General features: G+C 42.0%; 1 protein-coding gene across 3 annotated transcripts in view; it reads right to left on the minus strand.

The window, feature by feature from the left end:
• The window catches only part of PPARGC1A (PPARG coactivator 1 alpha), a gene marked incomplete at its 5' end in the record, with an annotated part of 167,070 nt that overhangs the window by 45,232 nt on the left and 109,119 nt on the right, over window positions 1-12,719 (minus strand). The window lies entirely within an intron of this gene.

A 12,719-nucleotide genomic window follows, 5' to 3' on the forward strand; every position in this document is an offset into this window, starting at 1 on the left:
GTTTCAAAGGTAAGAAATGTATAATTTTAGAACCAAACCCAGCACTTCCAATGAAAACTACAATGAAGCCATGCAAAATTTGACCAATTTGCTGTCTTAAAGCATCATAAGAGAACTTTGGCTAGCCGTACATGGTTCCTGTGTGAAATGTAAAAGGTTGCAATGAAATCTGCTTTTCTTTTTTCAGGTCAACCATGCTTAACTTTTAGATTTGACTCTCTAGGGGCAACCATGATGAGGACTAGTGTGGACTATCACCAGATCCCAGATACTTTAATTTTCACAGAGATCTGAATTCTTTTTTTAAACTGGGAATATACTAGTATTGTTAGGGAGGGACTGTAAAGAAATAACAGTACATGACAAGCCTTGATCAGAAATGACTAGAGAATAGAATGCAGTTCTGGACCATACATTTGAGGGATGTCTTTATAAGAGCTCTTTTAAAGACTGATTTGGGAGGAATTGGGAAAACCTAGCTGCTCTGTGAAAAGGGAGAGAAGGGCAATGAGTTTTACTGTAGTATCTTGTCTTTTGCTGACTCAGTGAACACACATTTGTCATTCAAAGACAAATTAGAAAAGGGCATGGATCGTGCTACATAGATGCTCAGTCTCAGTTATCAGCCAGGTACAGGCAGCTTCCAACGTATCTACCTCCAAGTGCATCTGAAAAAAAGGCAATCTCTTTTGGTGGATGTGGACAGAACGTCTTTGTCAAAATTTCAGTTTGAGCAAATACTGCAAAGCGGTTTAGCGCAGGGAGGATTTGTCCTCACAGAAATTGACACAAATTCCTTTAGGACAGGGGCAGCCACCCCAACCACATAGCTGGGATTGCCAGCAGATAGAATTAGGAAAACTGGAAGATAACACTGTGGCCTAATGTAAACTCTTAAATCTGCTGTAAACAGAGCGGTAACATTGGCACACAATAAAACTGGTATCTGTCATTGCACTCCGAGAAGCAGGTGTAGGGAAGGACAAGAGACATGGGTGGATTTTTGTTCATCCATATGAATTATGGTTGGGGAAACAGCAAATTGAAGGAAGCTGTGGCAAGTATCTGACATTACAGTGAAGGAGGGCAAGCTGGAATGATGGTGTAGGAGGGAATAATGGGATCAAGTGAAAGGGTCTAGTTTGAGGTTCCTGCTACAGGTGTGGTGCAACCTGGAAAAACAGGCTTGGGAAGGTAGCATTCTTGCATGTTTAAAGCTGGACTGACAGAAAAGCCCAATACCTACAAAAACATATTCTAAAGACTTTCTGACAGGCCTGTTGGACCAAGACGATCTTTAAGAATATAAATATACACACACACACAATTTTCAAAAACAAAGATTAGGAAATGGAAAATATCATAGGTTGAAGTTTAGGGGTAGTTTAGGGATAGGTCATCTCTAGCCAGAGTTCATGGCCCCACAGGATCCCAACTGCCTCTTGTAGATTTACTCCAGTGTCCCTCCATCACTTTCCCTGTGTCCTGCAGGAGAAGTTTGCTCTCTCTTAGAACAGAGCCTAGGAGAAACATCAATATTGAGTGAAAGCTAATAAATCCACCCAAAGCACTATGCAGAGGCATACTTATGGCCTTGCAAAAACTAGTCCTTATCTGCCTGTAAGAGCAGTGTATCAGAGCTAACAAGCCCTGTCTGACTAGTTAAAGGGTAGTGGAGTATCTTCTAAATGACAGGATTTCTTAGTTTCCTAGTCTTCTGGGGACTTTGGCTGGTTGGTTTTTAAAATCTTAATGATTATTATTGTTCTTAGGTCTGGATGTAAACAAGTCTCCATGTTGATATGTACTAGTAAAGACAGCTTCTCCCCAGGTTTAGTAGCACCAAATCATGTTGACACAAGTGCAACTTCAAACTAGCATCGCCTTGCCATGTTGTAGGTTAGAACTTTATTCCCTGGGCTGGGCAAGCTCAGCAGGCTGTAACTGCCTCTAGCTGGCTGGGAGGAAGAGTAGCCTGGTTAGACAGCAGTGCTCCCAGCCCTCTAAAGGAAGAGTAACTTGAGTTTATCTTCACTTATAAGCCCCAAGGATCAGCTCTTCATTCACTACCTTTGCTCCTTCCACAGACTTCAAAGTGCACGCCATAAAAGAGGGAGAGGCTGGTCACTAGTACACACAGACTATCCCCCTACTACAGGGGTTTTAGGCACTACCACGAGACAGGTGAATAAAAACTGTGTTTAGTAACTGGGAAAAATAAAATAAAATAGAAAAAGTATGGCCTGGCATCACAGCCAAGGAACCCAGTATGCCAGCTACTAAAAGCTCACATGGAAGTACTGCAATTAACTTTAATTCATGGGATGAGATTTTCAGGAGGGTTAGGTATCCAGTGACGAATGCACAAAGAAGTAATGTGCTGCCAGAACTGTAACAGGAAGATTGCACAGAAAGTTATGCCTTATGGATGATTTAGCAATATCATAGATAGCGCAGGCTCCAGCAAAAAGAGTGAAATCATCCCTATCTTCCCATTTGTCGGCAGAATTTTAACAAGGGGCTCCTGGGAGCTCTTGGGGGCTTCTCCATGGCTCACCAGACAAATTAACTCATCAAAGGGAAGGTAGGGATGATTAACTAACAAGAGCCCCCTCCAGCCCATCACTGGCACATGGTTATTTCACCCAGATGGTGTTCACCTACCTGAAACTGGTAATGACAGTCTTGGATTGGATTTACAGAAAAACATAGATAATAAGGTGCTGCAAGAGTGACACGATAGGAGTTATTGGTCTGTGATGCTCTAGACTGTGCCAGAGGCAACAGCGCCGTTTTGTAACGTTAGCCTCTGTTTTGTAATGTTATCCTCTCCACCCGAGAGATTTCCTGCTGCAAATGGGAGACTTGTCTCCAGAGAGGCATTTGACCTGACCCTTCCTATATGAGAGTGGCATCAGCAGCAAAGAAAATGACAAGAGATGGCAACGCTCCCATCACATACAAGCAGAAGCAGTTTGACACCCTTTCACTGGAAATGGATGAGTGTCTCCTGTAGTGCTAAGGACCATACACTATTTTCTTATGCCTTAGAAAAAAAAACTCCCCAAGTTCTCCTGGCATTTCTCCAGATGCAATTGAAGTGACAATCGGTAATGTTTTGCCTGATATCTTCATATTAGTGTGAAGAGTGCTTGTTGGGCAGTCAATACAGCCATGAAAATCCACATCAGTCCTTGTGGGGGGCAGACACAAAACACGAAAAAGAATTTCAAAAATGCATAAGCATTTTTCTACCAGATAGGTAGAAATAACAGCCTATTGCTCTCTTTGTGCATGCCTGGAGGGTCAAATGCCTTACAGGGCACATCCGACCAAATGTCAATAAACACTTAAGTAGTCTTGTTTTATAAAAATTTTTTTACCTGACAACTTCAAGATTTCACTAGTCTGACAACAAACCTGTGAAAACAGACAAGCTAAGGACCTGTGGAAGCTAAGACTAGCCCAAGAGGTATGTTTCCTTACATGAAAACTTGACATGAAAACCAAGGATAGATAGGGAACACTCTTGAATGCCACCCACTTTCCTCTGAAAACTAGGATCAGTCATGATGGGCTTCTTGCAACAGACATACATACCTCCTAGAGATTCCATAGTTGCTTAAGACTATAGCATAAGATTTTACAAATGGGTTCAGGAACTGATCACCAATGCTAATAAAGTATCATTGGCATATGCCAGGGAAGCGGCAGCAGAGGAACGCAGGAATTATTCCTCAACTTCTGGTTCTAGGTGGCCCTGGCTGAGCAGGTGGGGTTGGTCCAAACGACCTCCTGAGGTCCCTTCCCCCTTCAACCACTCAGTGATTCTGCAAAGCCCTCCCCTGCTTGAAGGTTCATCCTTCATCCTTTTACCATCCACAATGTCACCTGCACACCTCACAAACAAGTTCTCCTGAAGTGGAGACAACAGACCCAAGGTCCTCTTCACTTGTCTCAACCCACAGAGCCTGGCAGAGTGGAGCACATTAACAAGCATTTATACCTACATGCAGCTAGAATAAATTCTGAATACTAGAAGACTTTAAAAACTCTCATCATACCTGCTTTTCCCTTATGGTCTCTGACTGCTCTGCAGAAACATGCAAGCCTGTAGTGTTCTCACCAAAGCAAAAATACCTATGTGAAGAGATGTCACTTCCTCTATGTTTATTACCTGTGCTCTCAGATGCAGCACCTGGATCATTATGTCATTACTTAACTTGGGAGAACAACATTATTATTGTTATTATTATTTTCCATAAAGGTTTAGGAGTACTTTCAGAAACAATTCTGATTCCCTCCAGGAGAAACTACTGTTCCAGGATAAAACTCCCATTGTTCCTTCTAGAAGCTCACAGGGAATTAGAATGTGCCTCTGACCAAAGGAATCCTCCAGATAAGCTTTACCACCACTTCCTTACAAGTAATCTCTTGGGTGAGAAAGAAGTTTTGCACCCAATTTCTCTATTTTCAGGCAAGTATATCTCCTGGAGGAGAGATTTGCAGCCTATCAGACCATTTGATGGGACTACCCCTCCAAATCTTATAAAGATTTAATATTGCTGAGCTCTCAAGAAGCAGATGTGATAGCAAGAAGTGTAGAGGTGTAGGAAGTTCTCTCTGCCCATATGACATCTCTAACCCTGTAATGTGCTTGGAAAGGCTGATCCTCCTGAACTTCATGTGATGAGCATGATGGCGGGGAGCAGTTCAGGAAACTCAAAGGCATCATAAATCAATAAGTCAGTAACATTTGCCCAAGGCTGCCACTGTAGCTCCTCACAGAAAATACTCTGTTCTTCTCATTATTGTCTTAGTGACTAGAAGTACCCATTACGGACCAGCGCCCCATTGTGTTACTTACAGTAAAGCACAAAAGCACAGATGTGTGTGAGGAAATGGAAGCATTACTCCAGTGCACCACACGGCTCAAGCTTCAAGAGAGTGCCAAAATCTCAATAGATTTTGGTTTTGTGCTTTCATAAACAAACCAATCATGGCCCTTCAGACTGATCAGCCAAAGCCACCAACTCTGCGTTGCAAAGGGGTTGATTTCCACCAAGACCCGAAACCAGTCCGCAAGGCTGAGCGGGCGCATGCACAGACAGGTGCCCATGGGTGCCGACGCTGCAGTCTGTCACTTGCAAACATAGGCATTAGGATCCCAAATGCACCTGTACAAAACTACTGAAATAAAAGCCAGGAACTGGAGAAGAAAGAAAAAAAAAGCCCCAAAAGCTGGCCAGGGCACTCCGGCAGAAAGGTTGTAAATTTCTAGTGCATCTGAGTGTTTACCACTGTAGTATAACAAGAGCTAGGAGTGGGTAAGTTTTTCACAGACACAGACACACACTCTCTTTTTTTGTATATTTTTTTTTCTCCTGCTCGTAGGGAAAAAAATAGTTTGAGACGATTCAATACCAAAACTTTCTCCCTGCAACAAATTCCCTCCATGTGATTTCCTCCTCCTGACCTACGCTTCCACAATAGGTCAGTGGCACTAAGAAAAAAAAAATTCCTAAATTAAACCTCACTATGATTTTATCCTTCTGTAATGGCGTGGGCCTGAGTTAATGTTAAGTGGGATAGGGCAGCAGGGAAAGAGGTTAAGATGGTTAAGATGGAGTGTTTAGTAGCAATTAGCAATGATGCACAGTGCAAAAATAGCAACAATTAAAAAAAAAAAAGAAAAAAGGTTACACTAGAAATAAAAGCATTAAGGGAAATAAATTTAACAGTTTAGCCAATTAGCATTTGTCCAAGAAAGGCAAACTTTCTGTTGCTGTTGTTAAGCAAACAGGGAAGAAAAAAACCAGAAAAATCTTATCAGGAATATTTACTTCCCACTAGCAATAACTCCGGGAATGTTTTTCTAACAAAAGACAGAGTCACTGTCCCACTTTTCTGCGACCCTCTCTGCAGTTCTAGGGAGAAAATATTTAGTTCAACATTATCGTAAGCTAGAATATGGCTCTATTTATGTGACAAGTTGACAACATACAATTTCATGCTTGTTGAACTGATCTGTGTTATATATTCACTGCGAATATTATGAAGCCTCACCATTATAAATATGAAACAGTATACACTTATTCAAAATAACTCCAGCAGTAGCAATTTATAGCTTGGTTGTTTGCGTGCTTATGAAGTCCAAATGCCACCTTAAGAAGCTGCATCTCACTAAAACAGATGTGGAGTGTGACTGTGACCAAAGTGGATTTAAAATGACCTCTGTGAAAGGAGGCTATTACATTTTTGTCTGTATGGCAGCTGACACCAGTTTGTATTTAGATACGTAGCCAGCGGGAACACAGTGTAACACGGTGTCCTCAAGGGCTGGTTTTAACATGGGCCAAGACATTTGTCTAATGACCTAATTAGCTTACTACTGCTCTGGTGAGTGTTAGTCTTCCCTCTTGCAAAAAGGACAGGTGCTCAGCTGAGCAGAGTATATCAAGCCACGGCTGCTCCAGGTGAAATATCTCCTTAATGGGACTGTGAAGGGGATCAGTTGCATTTTCTTGATCGCACGCCCGGGGAATGGTCTTGGTGGCCTCATACATCAAACAATAAGCTCTCAAAGCAATTGTTTTTTGCTCATTTGGGACTTCCTGCCTGCCTGAAGGTTTCAGCCAGCGTGCAAGGTTCTTGCATTAAAACAGAGATGCGTTTAGACAGTTTGTAGTTTGTCCAAGCGGGAAAGAAAAGGGAGCAGCAGCAGCACACCTTGCTCACGCTAGATACAGAACATTTGCATAAACTCTTCCCAATTACATAGCAGCTGGTTCGAGTAAAATAAATTCCACTTACTGTTTGAGCCTTTCTAAATGTCAGCATAGCTAGTCATAGATCATAGTTTACATACATCATCCCCATAGATGTAACGTTATTGTGCTGGGCTCCTACTTGGTAGACACAGAAACCCGAATCAGGCCAGAGACATCGGAAAAGGTACCGTGTTGGAACACACAAGAAAGGTGATGCTGCTCCATTAGGAATACAACATTTCTGGCACTTTCGCCCAGCCTCTGGTATATTCTTCCCTGGAGCTGAGGGTCTTTCTCCTACTTTCAGAAGCTGCTTTTATGATACATTGTTACCTTTTATTGTTCTTATAAAGTTTCCTATCCCAAATCTGCATCTTTTGCCTTTTATGTTTATTGTTGTATTAAACCTACAATGTTGTCTGTTTCCCTACTAAATCTATCCCGTAACCACATACTGTACATTCATTTCTCTAGGACCTCAGTAGCTCTTATCTGTTTGCTTTTATGATCTCTTATGAACTGCTAGGAATAGCAATTTGCAGCGCTGTTTGTAAAGTCATCTCAGCCTGAACTCAGCCTTCCCCTTTTTTTGCTACACTGCGATACTCTCTGCAGCGAAATCCCATTTGCCGTAGAATCATTTCATTACAGGATGCATTTGAGAAGGACACAAGTTCCCAAGTACACCATGTGTGCTTATCATGTAAAACATTCAATATGTATGAATCTGAATTTCAAAAACCCCTCCCTATTTATTAGGGCAGGAAACTACATGTTGATAGGAGAAGGTCCTGCGCTACCTTCAGATTCACCGGTATGCTGCCCGCTCTACGTCACTGCCCAGAGCTATTTGGTTTGTGCTCTCTGAGGCCTCAGACACGCTGCTATGCTGTTCACACAATCTCAGTGCTTTTAAGCACTTTGATAAGCTTTATTCTGCCATTATACCATCTAGAACATTAAACACAATGTTTAAGTTCTATGTTAAATCACAATCAGTTCCTATTAACTGTTCCAAGCTCCTCATTTTTATCAACAGTTACTTTATTAAATCCTTAATAATATAGATGGAATAGTTAGTTAATTTGTGTGTTGAGCCATGGATGTTAATTTGTAAACATAATAACATACTGCAATCATTTGCATAATAGCATTTTAATCTTTTTAGTAAAAGCTGTAATTCCCTACAAAGTACGCTGCAGTAGAAACTAAGTGACTATTGGTAATAATAAAAAAGGCCTTAAAATTCTGATCCTATTATAGTGTTGGAACATACCCAAACTGCTACCATAATCTCTGAAATGTTACTGTTCTCTGATTTAGGTGTCTGTGTCAAGAATAAAAATGAAGTATAACTGGTAGCAGTAGACTATTTCCTAAATGTAATTTAGTATTCACTAAGCACCAGCACTTTGCAAATAGCTCTGAGGCTTTCCTTCAAAGTTCAGAGCTCTAGTTATGCATATTGTGCGAGGTACACCATGCAGCTCACCTCCAGCCTCTGTTGTGCTGAATAGATGGCTACGATAAATCATGCTGATTTGGCACTGAAGGGCATCAGCCATCAAGGATTTGACTACTATGTCTTTTTTTTTCCCTGAGATTATATCTCCTTGAACTGCCTGCCCTGGGCTACTAGTTTTGGAGAAAATTAAAAAGTGGAAAAAATGCCAGGGGAGGCCAGTACAGAAAGTCTATACAGGCTCGGCTCTCTGGAAACCCATTAACACCAGTCACAAGACTGGCAAAGAAAACATTGGTGGCTGTTTAAAAGTCAGGCCAAGTCATTTTACGCAAGATCTGGTAATTCATTAATCAATCTGGCTGCAAACCTTGAATGAATAACATGAATCACAGAATCTTAGAATCTTAGGGGTTGGAAGGGACCTCAAGAGATCATCGGGTCCAACCCCCCTGCCAAAGCAGGCTCCCTATCTCATATTACACAGATAGGCATCCAGACGAGACTTGAATATCTCCAGAGAAGGAGACTCAACCACCTCCCTGGGCAGCCTATTCCACTGCTCCGTCACCCTCACTGTGAAAAAGTTCTTCCGCATGTTGGTGCGGAACTTCCTATGCTCCAGCTTACAGCCATTGCCCCTAGTCCTGTCCCCACAGACCACTGAAAAGGGGCTGGCCAAATCCCCCTGCGTCCCAAGTCTAAGATATTTATAAACACTAATTAGGTCTCCCCTAAGCCTTCTTTTCTCCAGGCTGAACAGACCCAGCTTACTCAGCCTTTCCTCATATGGGAGATGTTCCAGGCCCTTAATCATCTTCGTGGAAATAGTGAAAGAGACTGGCAGCACCACAGAACACGAGAGAGTGTATAATCTGAACCAATGCAAATCATCCTGATGATGTTTGACTCCCCTCTACCCATCATCATCTTCCTGATGCAAACCCTTCCAAATAAATAAGAAATCATTTATCTCCATGTATTTCCCTGCTGCCAGGGGCAAGCCAGTATGCATTTCACTGTGCATCTCCTTCTCTCCCCACATTCTCATTGCTTGTAATGCAGAATTTTTTGGCAGCCTACAATAAAACATAGTAGCCTATTTAGGCTTTCCAAATTCATGGCATGTAGCACGGTCTTGAAAAGTAACCTGAGCTACACCTGTGCAAAACAATTAAAAATGAAGTCATCAAATACGGTGAGCATCTCTCTGGAATACAGAGTTATGTAAATAAATGAAAACCACAGAAGGGCAAAGCAATGCGTGTTTTCTGAAGCCTTTTTAAAGGCTGAAGTGTTTTGCCAAGTATGAGAATACCACACTTGCCAACCTTTATGATTTTACAAAAGTTCTTTATACTTTAACAGGTTATGACCTAACTCCGGGCTGCATTTGCTCTTAACATTAGTTTTTGTAAGCAGTACTAACAAACAGATATAGCCACCATAGATACCTTTTTTTCTCCATAATGCTAGGCATGGTGCATAAATAATTTTCAGTATGCCCAAACTTACATGATAGGGTTTGGTATATTTGAAGATGCCTTGGGTGACAACAGCTTTCACCAACAAAAAGCCTCATTTGTGCCACGTTAAGTTGTACAGTTGTTCATGTTTTTGTATAGTATTGGCTGTGAGAACAAAAACTAAATGTGCTGATCTTCTAAAAGCAGCCAAATGAGTTTTTTACAAATACGATTTTTTAAAGTCTTGCTCTTCACAAAAGCAAATCATGCAAGTGAATGATGCAGTGAACCAACTACATAACTGCTCCTGGGTGACTTGTTAACTATTTACTTGCATGAACTTGTGTCAATAGACAGTGCCCTCAGGGGCAAGAACTCCTTCATTTTATCTTTCCAGTAGTCAGAACAACAGGCAAAGAAAATTAGGTGAAAACCAGAAGCGACCAAGCCGTGAATAGAAAGAACCAACCAATTCACAACATGCATATGTACACACATTGATAAGAAGTGCTTCCATGCTGGGGCAAACGGTAGGTACAGGCTTGATTTGGGACTCGCATCGGTTACATTGGCATGTGAGTAGAATAACACAGTGATGAATTAGGTGTGTCTACAAGATACCGGTGTGTTTTAATAATAGGGTGAAGGCCAGTATCTCATCACACCTAAGCGGCTGCGAGCAGGGATTTATACTCAACAGTTACATACTATCTAGGCTAATTGGACGTTTATCTCAGTTGGCTCCTGGTTGTTACCATAACTATTAATAATTTCTAGTCTGTGAGACTCCCAGTGCTACTGGGAGTGTCCAGGCTTGTGGGTGCTTGGCTCAAGTGAGCTTCCAGGAACATGATTTGCAGAAAGCCTGAAAACTCAATGTCTGAACTGCAAGCCTTCAAAAAAGAGGGCACCAGCTTTTGTAAAGGGCTTTTGAACAGCGGCGCTCATCTAGACAATGCCACATGTACTACATTAATACCTCAAAGGAGAGTGCGCTTCACTCAAGGTTAGGTTTCGCAATTAACACTTGTGCAATTAACACTGCTTTTGTACTTCTCCACATTCACTTGCCATTCTGATTTTTTCCCTTCCACGCTGAACAGACCGTATTTCTATTCTTGTATGACAAGGCCTCATCTGGAAGCTGCAATTAGATACTATTCCAAAGGCAGGAGAGTAAAAAGTGGAAAAAAAAGAAGGTTTTTTTAAAAATGAAAGCTAATGTAGATCAATATGGAAAAATCTAGAGATTACCAAATGGGAAATTCAACAAAACATCCGTTCTCTCAGCTAAAACAAATAGTTCCTCACAGAGTATGTGAGAGCGTCTCTGGAGGAAGAAGACATCTTCTTCTGTTCTTGAGCACCCCCAGTTGTCACATTACAGAGCGGCAGAGGCAAGAAATAGTGCAAGGTATCCAGCTGCACGATGGAGAATGGGGACAGGGTTAACGTATGGGAGGAGAACATAACGGTTTCACTCCCAAAATCCTAGGCCCAGCAACGTAAATAGAACACGCTAGGAAGCTGAGAATAGTCTGATCTCGCACTGCAGCATCACGAATTGCTAATAGAGCATAGTGTGTCCCTACAGGTTACGCATGGGCCAAGTGGTGCTGTCAGAGAGCGCCGCTGAGTGCAAGGAAATCCAGGTATCTGCAAAGAGGACATTAGAAATTGCCCATTGGGAAAGAAGCAGCGTATTTTCATTTCCAAACTATTATTTCTGATATACTAGCTGCTGACTAGAAGTACTTCCCCCATTGCACGGCACCTATTTCTTCACACTGGGGCTGCTCAGACTGCACCTGAACAGGCTGGTGAGAGGCGACATGCCATGACCAGTACCTGGTGTCACCGTTTCCCAACAAGGCTACATACAAGCTTTTCTGTGTGCCTTGCTGTTTGCAACATGCTTTGATTTTTCAGAACAGGAATTGTCTTATATAGGAAGTGACACTTCCTATACAAGGTGTATAGGGGAATCATCACTACCCATATGAGACAATTTCATACTTAGCAGATGTGGCCACCACAGTCAAGCAATGAGCCTGTGGTCAAGTTCCACTCGTTTTACTGGAACGATTTGTGTGCTTCAAGGCAGTAGATGCTTAATTATATTACTTCTCAGGAACTTACATTTTGAAAGTGCGTATCTTCAACTGATTCTCCCAAAAGAAACATGTCTCTGCACTTGGCTTTCAACGAATGAGGAAAAATAAATCTCGGTTATGTGAAAAGCAAAACCATGTCCTCTCACACCAGCTGCAAACGTGTCCGCTGCCTCCCTGCTAACAACCATGCAGACCAGCACACCAACACCCGGTACCCTGCCTGAGGCAATACAACTGCAATTCAAGAACAAGCCGGGTTTGGAAACTTTGTAAAACAAGGCACGGAACATTATACAACTAATGAAAACAGAGGGCCTAAGCACAGGGTTTTGCAGGGATAATTTCATTTTGATTTGAATAAAATTAATTCCAAGCTACTTGGGTGTAAATTATAGAAATTTAATAGAGAGGACCAGTTTCTGCTATCAGTTACACTGGTATAAATCCAGAGCAACTTCATCTGCATCAGGGAGAGCACTGTGGGTTTAGGGCTGTATACAAAAAAGAAAAATTTCATTCAGGACATCTTGGGTAAGCATTTTGCTCTACGGTTTCAGTTAATCTTTTCCAGCCTTTAAACTTCACCGTGATAATTCGGGGCTTCCCCAAGCCAGCGGGCTATCTGTACTTCCTGGAGCTGCAGTACCTGCTGTATTACAGGCAGTACCATGGCTTGCTGTTGCATAAGATCTTCCTGCCAGCTAATCAATTTATTGTCCAATTTCCTAGTCAGTGGATGATCTATGGCATCTCCAGTCATCAAGAAGGGAAGGTTAGGGTTCAACAGGGCCATGGCTGTCCCATAGCCATGGGTAGAGAATTACAGAGGGTTTACACCACAAAAGAAAGAAGACTGGCGGCTAAGAGAATGAATGTAACTCCTCTCGTACACCCTGATCCTCAAGGC

The sequence above is a fragment of the Gallinula chloropus genome (genome assembly GCF_964237585.1).
Source record: "Gallinula chloropus genome assembly, chromosome: 7".
In the NCBI taxonomy this organism is placed as follows: Eukaryota; Metazoa; Chordata; class Aves; order Gruiformes; family Rallidae; genus Gallinula; species Gallinula chloropus.